The sequence below is a fragment of the Salmo salar genome, chromosome 28 (genome assembly GCF_965601325.2).
Source record: "Salmo salar chromosome 28, fSalSal1, whole genome shotgun sequence".
Classification (NCBI taxonomy): Eukaryota; Metazoa; Chordata; class Actinopteri; order Salmoniformes; family Salmonidae; genus Salmo; species Salmo salar.
Window position 1 is genome coordinate 35,731,938 of NC_138318.1, and position 15,435 is coordinate 35,747,372.

At 41.0% G+C, this 15,435-nt stretch overlaps 1 long non-coding RNA gene across 1 annotated transcript in view; it reads left to right on the forward strand.

Annotated features, from left to right (window-relative positions):
* LOC106589881 (uncharacterized) overlaps window positions 1–15,435 on the forward strand; it is a 134,969-nt gene that overhangs the window by 111,841 nt on the left and 7,693 nt on the right. Inside the window, exon 3 of the long non-coding RNA XR_001324965.3 lies at window positions 6,104–6,218. This is a non-coding gene — a long non-coding RNA (uncharacterized LOC106589881). The remainder of the gene's footprint in view (window positions 1–6,103; window positions 6,219–15,435) is intronic.

A 15,435-nucleotide genomic window follows, 5' to 3' on the forward strand; every position in this document is an offset into this window, starting at 1 on the left:
ACAGATTTTATAGGGCCCTACTTAATGTAGCATGTTGCAGCACATAGCCAGGGTCAGCAAGCCAGTTCAGTACTATTTATGTTTTATTGAACAATATACCACATTACTTCTTACTAGTAGTACATGCTCCTCTGTTTGTTGTTGTTGCTGTTTTTGTTTTGGTTGTTGTTGTTGTTGTTGTTGATGTTTAATTATGTCAAAAAAATATATATTAGCTGGTAAAAAAATCTGAGTGGCTGGTAGATCTGGTAGATCACTGGTAGATCTGGTAGATCACTGGTAGATCTGGTAGATCTGGCTGGTAGATCTGGTAGATCTGGCTGGTAGATCTGGTAGATCTGGTAGAGATCTGGTAGAGATCTGGTAGATCTGGTAGATCGCTGGTAGATCTGGAAGATCTGGCTGGTAGATCTGGTATATCTGGTAGATATCTGGTAGATCTGGCTGGTAGATCTGGTAGAGATCTGGTAGATCGCTGGTAGATCTGGAAGATCTGGCTGGTAGATCTGGTATATCTGGTAGATATCTGGTAGATCTGGCTGGTAGATCACTGGTAGATCTGGTAGATCTGGCTGGTAGATCACATGTACTCATGTCTAGCTGGTTTGCGGTTCAATTATGTTTTTGTACATATATTTATCTTGCTGTCACTTTTGTTAAAAGTTTCCCTTAAAAAAAAAATGTTTTTAAAGAGTTTGGTTGGTGCAACCAGGTACTTCATATTGGCAAAAGGAAGACCAAGGACGAATTGCATAGCTTTTTCTGCTTCCTGCTTTCTAAATTTATATTAATAATTTGTATAATAACCATACCTAAATCATTATTTTTTTACCAGATATATACAATGTAGCCATGTCAATTACTATTTAACGTTTGTCTCTCTCGCTCAGTAAAGCCATCAGTACATCCTAACACACTTAGCAGTCGTTTCCTTGAGATGGCCACAGATGAGATGAGGTGTCAGGTGAGGTTTCTGATGAGGTGTCTGATGAGGTGTCTGATGAGGTGTCTGATGAGGTGTCTGATGGTGAGGTGTCTGATGAGGTGTCTGATGAGGTGTTTGATGAGGTGTATGATGATGAGGTGTCTGATGAGGTGTCAGATGAGGTTTCTGATGAGGTGTCTGATAATGAGGTGTCTGATGAGGTGTCTGATGAGGTGTCTGATGAGGTATCTGATGAGGTGTCTGATGATGAGGTGTCTGATAAGGTATCTGATGATGAGGTATCTGATGATGAGGTGTCTGATGAGGTGTCTGATGAGGTGTCTGATGATGAGGTATCTGAGGTATCTGATGAGGTGTCTGATGAGGTATCTGATGAGGTGTCTGATGAGGTTTCTGATGAGGTGTCTGAGGTATCTGATGAGGTGTCTGATGAGGTGTCTGATGAGGTATCTGATGAGGTGTCTGATGAGGTATCTGATGAGGTTTCTGATGAGGTGTCTGAGGAGGTATCTGATGAGGTGTCTGATGAGGTTTCTGATGAGGTGTCTGATGAGGTGTCTGCAGACCAGCAGTAATTTAATCTTTCCTTGGCACTGGTTGCGTCCCAAATGGCACCCAATTCCCCATATAGTGCAATAACTGTCAAAAGTAGTGCACTATATAGGGAGTAGGATGCCATTTGGGACTGAACCGCTGCCTCACTAACAGTCTCTCTGCACGGAGGAAGATACATTTTTCAGCGGCTTTGATACAGATGAACACCTTGATAAATCTGTCATATTCTGTGGTTGGAAAAAACTTCACATCATCTAAACCAACTGAAGTGTATATGCAGTCGATTTGGATCCGATCAATTATTGCACGAGGAATCATTTACACTTACTGCACAGTGAGTCATTTACACTTACCGCACGATGAAGAATTTACACTTACTGCACAGGGAATCATTTACACTTACTGCATAATGAATCATTTACACTTACTGCATGATGAATCATTTACACTTACTGCACGATGAATCATTTACACTTACCGCACGATGAATCATTTACACTTACTGCACAGTGAGTCATTTACACTTACCGCACGATGAATAATTTACACTTACCGCACGATGAATAATTTACACTTACTGCAAGATGAATCATTCACACTTACTGCATAATGAATCATGCATACTAACTGCACAATGAATCATGCATACTTACTGCACAATGAGTCATACACACTTGGGGGGGGGGGGGGGGGCTTTCTTCAAACCATAGTCACAATGCATCATGTGACCTAGACCTATATGTTTTGATAAGGTTTGTATCACAACTAAAGTGGCCAAATAGTTTACCATAATAGGCCAAGGACTCCTGGAACACAGTTGGAGTGCCAATAGCCTACAGAGCCTAGTGAAACATGACCCCTGGAACATGGTTGGAGTGCCAATAGCCTACAGAGCCTAGGGAAACATGACCCCTGGAACACAGTTGGAGTGTCAATAGCCTACAGAGCCTAGGGAAACATGTGTTCTTATAAGCACAGTCGTGTAATCATGTGTAAAAACAGAGTTTTCAATGGCCAGTGGTCACTTTTTAAAAGAGGATCCCAGCTTTCTCGTGCTGTTATATTTGTTGTTAAATTCTCAAAATGAAGCACATTAATCCACTTTACAACCTGTGTAGCTAACCTGGCATATTACAAATGTGACCAAGGGAAGGATTTCCTCCATTTGACTCCACTACATTCAAGTGCTTGTCAAATAGTGAATGAGAGACTGATGAAGTGTGTGCAGCCTGCGTAAGAAACAGAGCAGAGCTCATGTCTTTCATGAGATTTTATTCAAATCATCATTAGAGTTACATCATGCAGCCTTAGAATGTATTTAAAATCTAAACATATAGCCTAACATTTGTATCACAACTAAAGTTGCATAAATAACTCTAAATGAAGCATGTAGGAGAACCTGTTTCAAGTTACCACTTTGCTAACAGCTCAACACAGAATAGCCGCATGTGCGCAATCCCTCTGAAATGTTTTGGGAAAAATATCCTTTCTATTTTATTCAGCTATGTTCAATTGTATTCTTCTACCTATAAAATAATATCAAATAATGCCACAGGAATTATAAGCAAATCTTGTCTGCTTAATGAACTACAGTAGTGTAGCCCACAGCCATATGGCATAGTCAGATCAGGACCTAACATAAGGACAACTCAGAATATGCTATTCTGTTCTTCTGAAACAGACTATGTTTTCTTCATATCATAATGTTTATTTAGACCTGACTAAAATAAATAATGAATTTATTGTGATGCTGTAGGCTATATTAAATGGATTTATTAGACTTATTAAAATGTAGAGTGCCTGGATTGTAGGCTATGTGTAGAAGCTCAGAGATGCTAAACATATTTACGGTAATTAACGCTAAATTACCATGAGACCGGCAGTTATTTGCATGACAGTTACCGGCTGACAAAAATGTCATCACCGCCACAGCCCTACTCTCCATTAGCACTTAGAGTGTCACAACCATTTTTCCTCTGTCCAAGGTCTTGGCCGACCTCTTTAGACTGGTTTTAAAGGCCGTTTGGGAAGCATTTGGATGGGCTGGAGTGAGGAAGGCAGTGGAGCTGGCTGGTAGCGTTGCTTAGGAGCCCTGTCACTCTGATATCTTCCCGTTAGGATTTCTTTCATTTCCCTCAAGGTTCCTCAATGTAGATAAACAACCACACTGCTATGATTGTCTTAAAATATACTTGTTGTTGGATGCATTCTAACAAAAATATGATAATAAAAAAACGTAAAAAAATATAACGTAACGTAATACGATCATTTAGCAGACGTTTTGAATCCAAGGCGACTTACAGAACTGTCAACATTGACAGTAAATATTTCCCATGTTGGAATCAAATCTACAATCCACCATTCTCTAAAGCCCAATGCACTGAGCCACTGGAACCAAATGATCAAACCGCAGCGTCGTTCATGGTCCACCCTACTGTGAGCCACTGATAGAGACATTCCTGCTGCTCATTGTACATCATGATAAGTTACTAGTAAAGGAGGCATGACAGGTGTGGGGTTTTTATCCCTCTGATGATCAAAGAGAGGCTCAATAGAGAGTTGTGTTAGTCTCCAGGGTTATCCATTCTGTGCAGATACTGTCAAATGGCACCCTATTCCCTACATAGTGCAGTACTTTTGACCAAGGTCCATAGGGATCTGGTTAAAAGTAGTGCACTACTGTCTATAGGGAACAGTGTGCCATTTGGGATGTAGCCAGAGCCTGCTTCATGTATAACACCACCTAGCCTATCCCCACTCCTCATTTGGGTCCAGTATTGGGACTTGTTCTCTTTACTATTTATACTGTGGGAATAATATTGGTTTATCTGTTAATAAAACTTGTAATATTCATCTGTATGAGGACGACACTGTTACAGCGCATTCGGAATGTACTCAGACCCCTTGACTTTTTCCACATTTTGTTACGTTACAGCCTTATTCTAAAATTGATTAAATAGTTTTTTCCCTCATCAATCTATGTACACACAATACCCCATAATGACAAAGAGAAAACAGGTTTTTAGAATTTTTGGGGCGAATCTATATTAAAGACAAACCTGAAATATCACATTTACATAAGTATTCAGACCCTTTACTCAGAACTTTGTTGATGCACCTTTGGCAGCAATTACAGCCATGAGTCTTCTTGAGTATGATGCTACAAGCTTGGCACACCTGTATTTGGGGAGTTTCTCCCATTCCTATCTGCAGATCCTCTCAAGCTCTGTCAAGTCGGATGGGAAGCGATCCTGCACAGCTATTTTCAGGTCTCTCCAGAGATGTTCGATCGGGTTCAAGTCCAGGCTCTGGCTGGGCCACTCAAGGACATTCAGAGACTTGTCCCGAAACCACTCCCGCATTGTCTTGGCTGTGTGCTTAGGGTCTTTGTCCTGTTGGAAGGTGAACCTTTGCCCCAGTCTGAGGTCCTGAGTGCTCTGGAGTAGGTTTTCATCAAGGATCTCTCTGTACTTTGCTCTGTTCATATTTCCCTCGATCCTGACTAGTCTCCCAGTCCTGCCGCAGAAAAACATCCCTACAGCATGATGCTGCCACCACCATGCTTCACCGTAGGGATAGTGCCAGGTTTCCTCCAGATGTGACGCTTCACATTCAGCCATTTTTGGTTTCAACAGACGAGTGAATCTTGTTTCTCATGGTGTAAGAGTCATCAGGAGCCTTTTGGCAAACTCCAACCAGGCTGTGATGTGTATTTACTGATGAGTGTCTTCCGGCTGGCCACTCTACCATAAAGGCCTGATTGGTGGAGTGCTGCAGAGATTGTTGTCCTTTTGGAAGGTTCTCCCATCTCAACAGATTCTAGACCTCTGTCAAAGTGACCGTAGGGTTCTTGCTCAACTCCTTGACGAAGGCCCTTCTCCCTCGATTGCTCAGTTTGGCTGGGAGGCCAACTCCAGGAAGTGTCTTGGTGTTTCCAAACGTCTTCCATTTAAGAATAATGGAGGCCTCTGTGTTCTTGGGGACATTCAATGCTGCAGAAATGTTTTGGTACCCTTCCCCAGGTCTGTGCCTCGACACAATTCTGTATCGGAGCTCTATGGACAATTCATTCAACCTCATGGCTTGGTTTTTGCTCTAACATGCACTGTTAACTGTGGAACCTTATATAGACAGGTATGTGCCTTTCCAAATCATGTACAATCAATTGAATTTACCATTTTAGAATAAGGCTGTGACGCAACAAAATGTGGAAAAAGTCAAGGGGTCTGAATATTTCTGAAGGGACTGTATGTACACCATTGCCCCAACTGTTGACCTAGCTATGTTAGATCTACACTCTGACCTTGTTGTCTTATAGAAAGCCCTCGTTGGTTTAAAACGTGTACTTAATGTCGGAAAGACTCAATATATATTGTTCTCTCATTCTCGCAAAAATGTTTCAGATGGACTACATAACGGATGGACTACATATCCCATCGAAGAACATTGATCAATCACTCCTGTGAACCCTCACTGAGTGAAATGACTGAAATGGGCCCTTATATCAACCAGCAAAGCTGTAGTGGTGTGTTAATTTGGCTAATGTAGCAGAATCTTGTTATTTCAACAAAGTGGTGAAGCAATCATATCCTTTCTCCACAGATGGATGACATTGCAGAGATTTCCTGGAGGGCTCAGAGCCTGCCCAAGGTGAACAAGAAGAGACAACGAGTGCTGGTCTTCACTCAGGGCAAGGATGATATTGTGGCCACTATCGGTAGGCAAACAAACACATTTTTCTAAAACACATTTTGGTTCTTAAAGCCTACAGGTATGATGCTGTTATAACACATTGTAAGACTTGTCTAATCAGTTATAACCATCTCATAATAATCCTAACTAAATACCAGCCGTATTCTATTTTTAGGTTGCTTCCCTAATCGTCCCTCTCCATTCTCTCCTTCACTGTAGGGAATTTATAGCCTCGTACAACCATCCTGATCTTGCGAGCGTAAATGGCCGCTGTAAGGCATCTCTGCCCTTGACTCCAACCCCATATCTCACAATTTCAGAACATTGCCTTAAATACATGATGACAGATGACTGCTGTTTACTAGTCGCTGAATCGCAACAACATTTACTTTCATGTTTAACTTGACAGTTGACACTGAATGTTTACAGAGAGTCTGTGATAAACTCTACTGTCATTTAACGTGTAGTTAGTCATGTTTACCTTGAAAGTCTTTTAATGTGCCCCAAATGGCACCCTATTTCCTATATAGTGCACTACTTTTAACCAGGCTCTGGTCAAAGGAAGTGCACTATAAAGAGAATAGGATGCCCTTTGTGACACGGCCTTTGTGATAAGCTATTCTGACATTCAAAGAATCAGAGAGGTTAGAAGGGATCACGAGCTGGCATTGATTTGTGAAGTCTACTTTTTTTTTGCGCTCTTAGGCTGATTCCAGAAAGTCCTTAGCATTTTAAAAGTGTCAACTCTTTCTTTTTCACACCTCTCTCCTTTTTCCCCCCATTAGGCTACAGTACAGTATAACTGCTATCCTGGCATATTTGTATACCTGTGTTAGTGGACATTAAAAGGGAGGTGTCATCGTAACAGAACAGAGCAGGGCGTAGGGGTTGCAGCGCTGCCTGAGGTAAAGCTATGTGGGGAGAGATGATGGTTTCTGATTACAGCCTTTGTTTGGAGCCACGGGGTGTCTCTCCTCATTGCCCTTGCAGTTCAGACTACTGACACGATGTGCACAGGAGAAACACACACAGTCACCTACACACACTAAAACACACCTACACACACACACAGAGTGCACGGCGGAGGTGGGGGGGAAGATAGCCTCAGTTCAAGACTGGAACATATCCCTCGTCTCAGAGGACTGTAGGCAGGAGAAACATAGCAGTACTGGAGCTGGTAGTATACTACCCCTAGAAACAGATATAATCTGAAGGTTACAGTACTACTACCCCTAGAAACAGACATAATCTGAAGGTTACAGTACTACTACCCCTAGAAACAGATATAATCTGAAGGTTACAGTACTACTACCCCTTAGAAACAGATATAATCTGAAGGCCACAGTACTACTACCACTAGAAACAGATATAATCTGAAGGTTACAGTACTACTACCCCTAGAAACATATATATTCTGAAGGTTACAGTACTACTACCACTAGAAACAGATATAATCTGAAGGTTACAGTACTACTACCCCTAGAAACATATATATTCTGAAGGTTACAGTACTACTACCACTAGAAACAGATATAATCTGAAGGTTACAGTACTACTACCCCTTAGAAACAGATATAATCTGAAGGTTACAGTACTACTACCCCTTAGAAACAGATATAATCTGAAGGTTACAGTACTACTACCCCTTAGAAACAGATATAATCTGAAGGTTACAGTACTACTACCCCTAGAAACAGACATAATCTGAAGGTTACAGTACTACTACAGTACTACTACCCCTAGAAACAGACATAATCTGAAGGTTACAGTACTACTACCACTAGAAACAGATATAATCTGAAGGCCACAGTACTACTACCACTAGAAACATATATATTCTGAAGGTTACAGTACTACTACCACTAGAAACAGATATAATCTGAAGGTTACAGTACTACTACCCCTTAGAAACAGATATAATCTGAAGGTTACAGTACTACTACCCCTAGAAACAGATATAATCTGAAGGCCACAGTACTACTACCCCTTAGAAACAGATATAATCTGAAGGCTACAGTACTACTACCCCTAGAAACAGATATAATCTGAAGGTTACAGTACTACTACCCCTAGAAACAGACATAATCTGAAGGTTACAGTACTACTACCACTAGAAACAGATATAATCTGAAGGTTACAGTACTACTACCACTAGAAACAGATATAATCTGAAGGTTACAGTACTACTACCCTTAGAAACAGATATGATCTGTTTCATCCTCAACTCCAGACTGAGGATTAAACACATACCTTCCCATCTGTCCGCAAACTGAATTTGTCATAATGTAGTATTAGGCTAATATTTCTTATTGAAAATATGTATAACGTTGTTGTTAAATCATATGTCATAAAGGGTGTTCTTAACCAATGTTACAGTGTAAATGTATTCACATTCCTTTAAAACTTGCATTGCTGTTTGCGTGCGTGTGTGTGTGTGTGTGTGTGTGTGTGTGTGTGTGTGTGTGTGTGTGTGTGTGTGTGTGTGTGTGTGTGTGCGTGCGTGCGTGCGTGCGTGCGTGTGAGTGTGCGTGTGAGTGTGTGCGTGTGTTCAGCAGAGCCAAATAAATGTCAATGTAAAAAGATAATTAAAGATGTTCATTTCCCAGAGGCGGGACTCTAATAAACTTGTTCGTAATTTGTCCCCCTGTCAGGATTTGATCATTTGCCAGCCTCTGAACGTCACATTAAACCATTTTACAGTGATTAAGGACAGAGGAAAAAAGTGAATCCCCTTCCCCTGTGGTATCATTGCCAGAATAAAGAGATGTTATTGTAACTGCCACAGCCAGTCTAGCCAGTGAGACAGCCACACTCTGAAAATGCTGGGTTAAAAACAACCCAATTTGGGTAAATATTGGACAGAACACAATGTTGGGTTATTTTAACCAAGCCAGTTGGGTCACTTAGTTTGGTTGTCAGGTTATTGAGCAATAACCCACCGGTTCAGATCAGAAGACTGGAGGTGTGGCTTAGTGGGGGCGTGGCATGCAATTAGTTATTTTTGGTCACCCGTGAAAGTAAATTATATTCTGGTTAATCTATTGTGTTATATTGTCACCACATGTTAAGATTAAGCACTGACTCTTTGGTAGCTTACACAACAATATGAGTGCTTAAGTGCCTATGCATATCCCAATGTTGGGATATAACTACTCTGTTATAATATTTAAATAATTATATTTGAATATGTAATGTGTAAAAATATTTAAGGAAAATTTAAAATTTGCAGTGTACAAACTTAACATGAACAGGAATGGCGTTTAATCTCATGGTTGGCCAAAAACAACTATCTTAAAGCCATGCCCCCAATAGGCCATGCCTCCTGAAAGTAACCTGATTACCCAAACATGAGTTCATTTAACAATCAGTTCTTTTTTTTATTCACTTTCATGCTGGGTTGACCCACCAGCTGGGTCTTTTTAAATGTAATCCATAGGTTATTTTCAGGAGGCATGGTCTATTAGAGCTGTCCACTATTTAGTTGTTTTTAACCCAGCATTTATTTTAGTGCACTGACACTGCTGGACTACACTGGACCTTTGCTTATACACCCATTAAAGCACTAATGAAGATCACTGTGCCCTGAACCTTAACGGTGAGGTAATAAATGATGATTGAGCAGAGAGAGCGCTGTTGCTCTAATCACTGACAAGGACCAGATAGATAAAGCCTGACGTGGCTCACTCTGGCCGCATCCCAAATAGCACCCTATTCCCTTTATAGTGCACTAGGACCCATAGGGATCTGGTCAAAAGTAGTGCAGTGTAAAGGGAACATGGTGCCATGTGGGACGTACCCATAGAGATGTATAGAGGACTTACATGCCCAAAAGCCTGTTTTAGCATGGGCACCGCTGTTGAGGACTTTAACCATTTTGAAGTAGTCAACTGCATGGGACTTATTATGGGTTAAGGAAGGATCACATCATTCCATCCAGGTCATCAGGAGGGATCAGCCAATGAATTGTACTTATGAGCAAATATTTCATAACTGCAGGTGGCAGGTGGCATAACTGCAGGTGGTATATATACATATATATATATATATATATATATATATATATATATATATATATATATATATATATATATATACATATAATAAAGAAAACAGGAGAAATAAGAGACTCAGCTATATACAGGGTCGTGTCCCCCCCGTCCCCCCCGGGATTTCCGCCCCTGTATACAGGGTCAGTGGAGTTTTTGAGGTAGATATGCCCATGTATGTAGGGATTAGGAGAAAGTGACTGGTAACAGGATCCATAATAATAATAATAATAATAATAATAGTAAACAGTAGTAGGTGAATATACATGTAAGCAGGGCTGAACAGTGACTGGTAGCAGGAATATATATAAATACTGTGGTAATATACTAGGCTCCCGAGTGGCACAGCGGTCTAAGGCACTGCATCTCAGTGCTACAGGCATCACTACAGAATCTGGTTCAATTCCAGGCTGTATCACAACTGGCTGTAATTGGAAGTCCCATTGGGTGGTGCACAATTGGCCCAGTGTTGTTAGGGTTATGGCCGTGGTAGGCCGTCGTTGTAAATAAGAATTTGTTCTTAACAGACTTGCCTAGTTAAATGAAGTACTAATGCTGATATATACAGGAGCTATAGAGCAGAAGCTGGGATGTTTGACACTATATGAACACTGTTGAATCTGCTGTCATAAAATAGTCTTTCTTAAATCAATGTATTTTCAGTTAAATACATCAGGTACTGTATTATCATAGAAGAAGTGCTTCTGATCTATGATCAGGTCCCCCCCTGTCCATGTAAACATATTCATTATGAGTTATCAAGGGGAAACTGATCCTAGATCAGCACTCTGTGATGCTTAATGAAGACGGGCCCTGTTTGCATTTCATATTCCAGCAAGTGATGTAATCAATTAGCAGCTGACTCTGTGAGAGTGACCTCTGCTCTGGTCCTTAACATCTCCTATCAGTGATTTCTCTCATCGCTCATCTCAAAGGGATCTTTGTCTCGTCTGCGGCAATGATCTTTTGGCGTGTGGTTACACTACAGTAATTACAGTCATATGTTTTAGTTTTTTTGTGAAATAAAGATGCTGGGTTATGATACAGAAACAGATTGAATGTCAACTTCTCTGCCTGCTAATCCGACGTGTTTGCCAAGAAAGTGGTAATGTTGTTTTCTCTCTCTGAGACACAGTTTGGAAGTGTTCCAGAATTTTTTTATTATTATTCATTGTGCAAGTGTCTCACACTCTCTCACAGAAGAGCTGAATGTTGTATTTTAACTCTGCAGTACGGTTGAGCGCATACCACGGAGAAAAACACACATTAGTCATTTTGAATGTCTGACAAGCTTCCCGTTTATTATGACAGGGGTTCCCAAAGTTTATCACTCAGGCCCCCCTTCTATCACTGTGACGTCTTTTTCTATGGGCACAAGTTCTGTTCATGACACAAACTGTTCACACCACTCTTGTTGGTGGATAGAACACACTGCGTGTTTAAAGCTGATTTCCTGTAATTCTACCCATTTTGTCAAGCGGTGCAGAGAAATGTTTGCTGTTTTAAAGCTAATTTCCTGCAATTCTATACATTTTGCCATGTCTAAAGTGTATTCGTGTGATATCTGAGTGACTCGAACATTACAACAAAATCTATGGGCTAAAAACGTTAGCTGACATGGGCTAGTTGATCTGGACATTTCTGACAAGTTATAAATATCTCTCTAAGGTTTGTAATGACTGACAGGACAAGAGGAACTGATGATGCACTACCTAATTTTCGAAATTGCCCCTCGTGCATTCTACTATTAAAAACGTTCAAGAGTAAGTTGAAAGCCCGACTGAGTGTTCCGCACCCCACCGTTTGGGAAGCACTGTATTATGATGTGACCACCCGAGCCACTGCCTGTTCACCCCGCTACCATCCAGAAGGCGAGGTCAGTACAGGTACATCAAAGCTGAGAACGAGAGACTGAAAAACAGCTTCTATCTCAAGGCCATCAGACTGTTAAACAGCCATCACTAACACAGAGAGGCTGCTGCCTACACACAGATTTTAAAGCACTTGGCCACTTTAAAATAAATAGATCACTAGTCACTTTAATAATGCCACTTTAATAATGTTTACATATCTTGCATTACTCATCTCATACACTATACTTCATACCATCTATTGCATCTTGCCTATGCCGCTCGGTCATTGCTCATCCATATATTTATCTCAAATCAAATCAAATGTATTTGTCACATACACATGGTTAGCAGATGTTAATGCAAGTGTAGCGAAATGCTTGTGCTTCTAGTTCCGACCATGCAGTAATATCTAACAAGTAATATAACCTAACAATTCCACAACAACTACCTTATACACACAAGTGTAAAGGAATGAGATATGAGATGAGTAATGTAGGGTATGAGAACATTATATAAAGTGGCATTGTTTAAAGTGGCTAGTGATACATTTAATTACATCAAGATGGCAAGATGCAGTAGATGGTATAGCGTACAGTATATACATATGGGATGAGTAATGTAGGGTATGTAAACATTATATAAAGTGGCTAGTAATAAATTGATTACATACATTTTTCCATTATTAAAGTGGCTGGAGTTGAGTCAGTATGTTGGCAGCAGCCACTCAATGTTAGTGATGGCTGTTTAACAGTCTGATGGCCTTGAGATAGAAGCTGTTCAGTCTCTCGGTCCCCGCTTTGATGCACCTGTACTGACCTCGCCTTCTGGATGATAGCGGGGTGAACAGACACCTGGTGATGCGTTGTGCAGTCCTCACTACCCTCTGGAGAGCCTTCCGGTTATGGGCGGAGCAGCTGCCGTACCAGGCGGTGATACAGCCCGACAGGATGCTCTCGATTGTGCATCTGTAAAAGTTTGTAAGTGTTTTTGGTGACAAGCCGAAATTCTTCAGCCTCCTGAGGTTGAAGAGGCGCCTTTTTAAAAATCCCCGGCTACAATAAATGCAGCGTCAGGATATGTGGTTTCCAATTTACACTGAGTCCAATGAAGTTCTTTCAGGGCCGTCGATGTGTCTGCTTGGGGGGGAATATACACGACTGTGATTATGATCGAAGAGAATTCTCTTGGTAGATAATGCGGTCAGCATTTGATAGTGAGTCAGGTGAACAAAAGGACTTGAGTTCCTGTATGTTGTTATGATCACATATTCTTATTCCATTCCTTACTTAGATTTGTGTGTATTAGGTTGTTGTTGTGGAATTGATAGATATTGCAATACTGTCGGAACTAGAAGCACAAGCATTTCGCTACACTCACATTAACATCTGCTAACCATGTGTATGTGACCAATAACGTTTGATTTGATTTGGTTTGACCTCTCCCTGTTGGTCTAGTGGTTAAGATTCAGAGCTCTCACTGCCGCGGCCCGGGTTCGATTCCTGGTCAGAGAGTGAATAGCTTTATGTGGCGCAGCGGTCTAAGGCACTGCATCTCAGTGCTAGAGGTGTCACTACAGACCCTGGTTCAATTCCAGGCTGTATCACAACTGACTGTGATTGGGAGTCCCATAGGGTTAAGGATTGGCTGGGGTAGGCCGTCATTGTGAATAAGAATTTGTTCTTAACTGACTTGCCTAGTTAATAAAGGACACCATTTTTTTCTGTTACTGATTAAACTGTCATTGTTGAATTAGCCTATGTAGTGGAATGTATTAGTAGTGTTGACTTACAGTACACTGTTCTGCCAAAGCATGCATTAAAACTTTTACCTGATGTCTGTCACAATACATTGATTTCTAATATCATGATGTACTCACCATCCAGTAGGCTAAATATCCAAGGTATAAATATCTTTATTTTTTGCATAACAGTAGCCTATATTTATCTCAAGTTAATGGTGTGAAAAATAATAGTTAACAAAGTACTTAATCTGTGCAAAATGCCAAAGTGAGTCGCTGTGTACAAAGAATTCCTTGAGTGAATGATTAGCAAACCGTTCAAGCCTAGTTCATTAGAGAGTTGCCGAGGTCAAAGAGAACAAAAGTCAGACAATTGCAAATGGTTAGCAAGGATGTATTTCATTCTAAAATCAAATCCCTGTTTGTTTCTTTCTTGAATCAATGCTACAGGTTAAGTTGTTAGCGACTGTAACACTTTAGTCAACCCCCCACACAGCAAGCTAACCAGGCACATTGTTGAATCAATTTACAAATTCACCATATCATCAGTATTTTTGAATTCTATTGCTTGAAGTATTCTGGCTAACACCTAGCTCTCCAAGTCCTCCTGACTTCAGAGTCTGGAATAGCTCTCTGATGGGGCCGGCACAATGCGTCGATAATGAAGGAGGGGCTGTGCTTTTACTGGTTGGCTCTCCTCTGTGTCTTTTTCACTCAAACACAGCCCTCGAGCGCTGCCCCCCCCCCTCCCCCATCCAATACAACGGTTAGAACATTTGAGAGAACCAATCAAACCCCTCGCACAATTTCTGAGCGATTATATTGCATTAACAAAACGGTGTCCTTTCCAGACCAGTGTGTCGCAGTTCTCCCTGTACTTTGAGTTACATGGGTCGCGTCAGCCAGGCTTTGCTTGAAGAGCCTGAGCTGTGTAAGAACAGTTGAAGTTAAAATGACTGACTGCACTTGGTCACCCTCCCCTCATTACAGACAGTGAAATGTGAAGTTATTACAGCAAAGTGATGTTTTCAGACATGCCATCAGCCAACGTCAACAGAGACACAGATTTTTGGCAGGAACCTGTTCGTGAACATTTCCAATTTACTGAGTCCCAAATGTTACCCTATTCTCTATGTAGTGCACTACTTTTGATGGACTCTGGTCTAAAGTAGTGCACTACATAGGGAATAGGGTGCCATTTGGAACAAATAACCATGACAGTTCTCTGCCAATGAGCTCTTTGTGTCTTTGTGTTTCCACATCGCTGGGAGTATGGTGTACTTGTAACCTGAGCTAATGTTTAGTCAAGTACTAATTTGACTCTCCGAAGAAGTTATGTGAACTTTCGTGTCCTTGGTGAAATGAAATACAATGAAAGGAAGGATTGGCAGACAGAGGGATGACGGAATGGAGTGTTATACTGTGGTGGTGTGATGTTTATGTACAGTGCATTCAGAAAATATTCAGAACTCTTGACTTTTTCCACATTTTGTTACATTACAGCTGTCACGTCCTGACCATAGTAAGATGTTATTTTCTATGGTAGAGTAGGTCAGGGCGTGACAGGGGGTGTTTTTCTATGTTTTGTATTTCTATGTCGGGTTT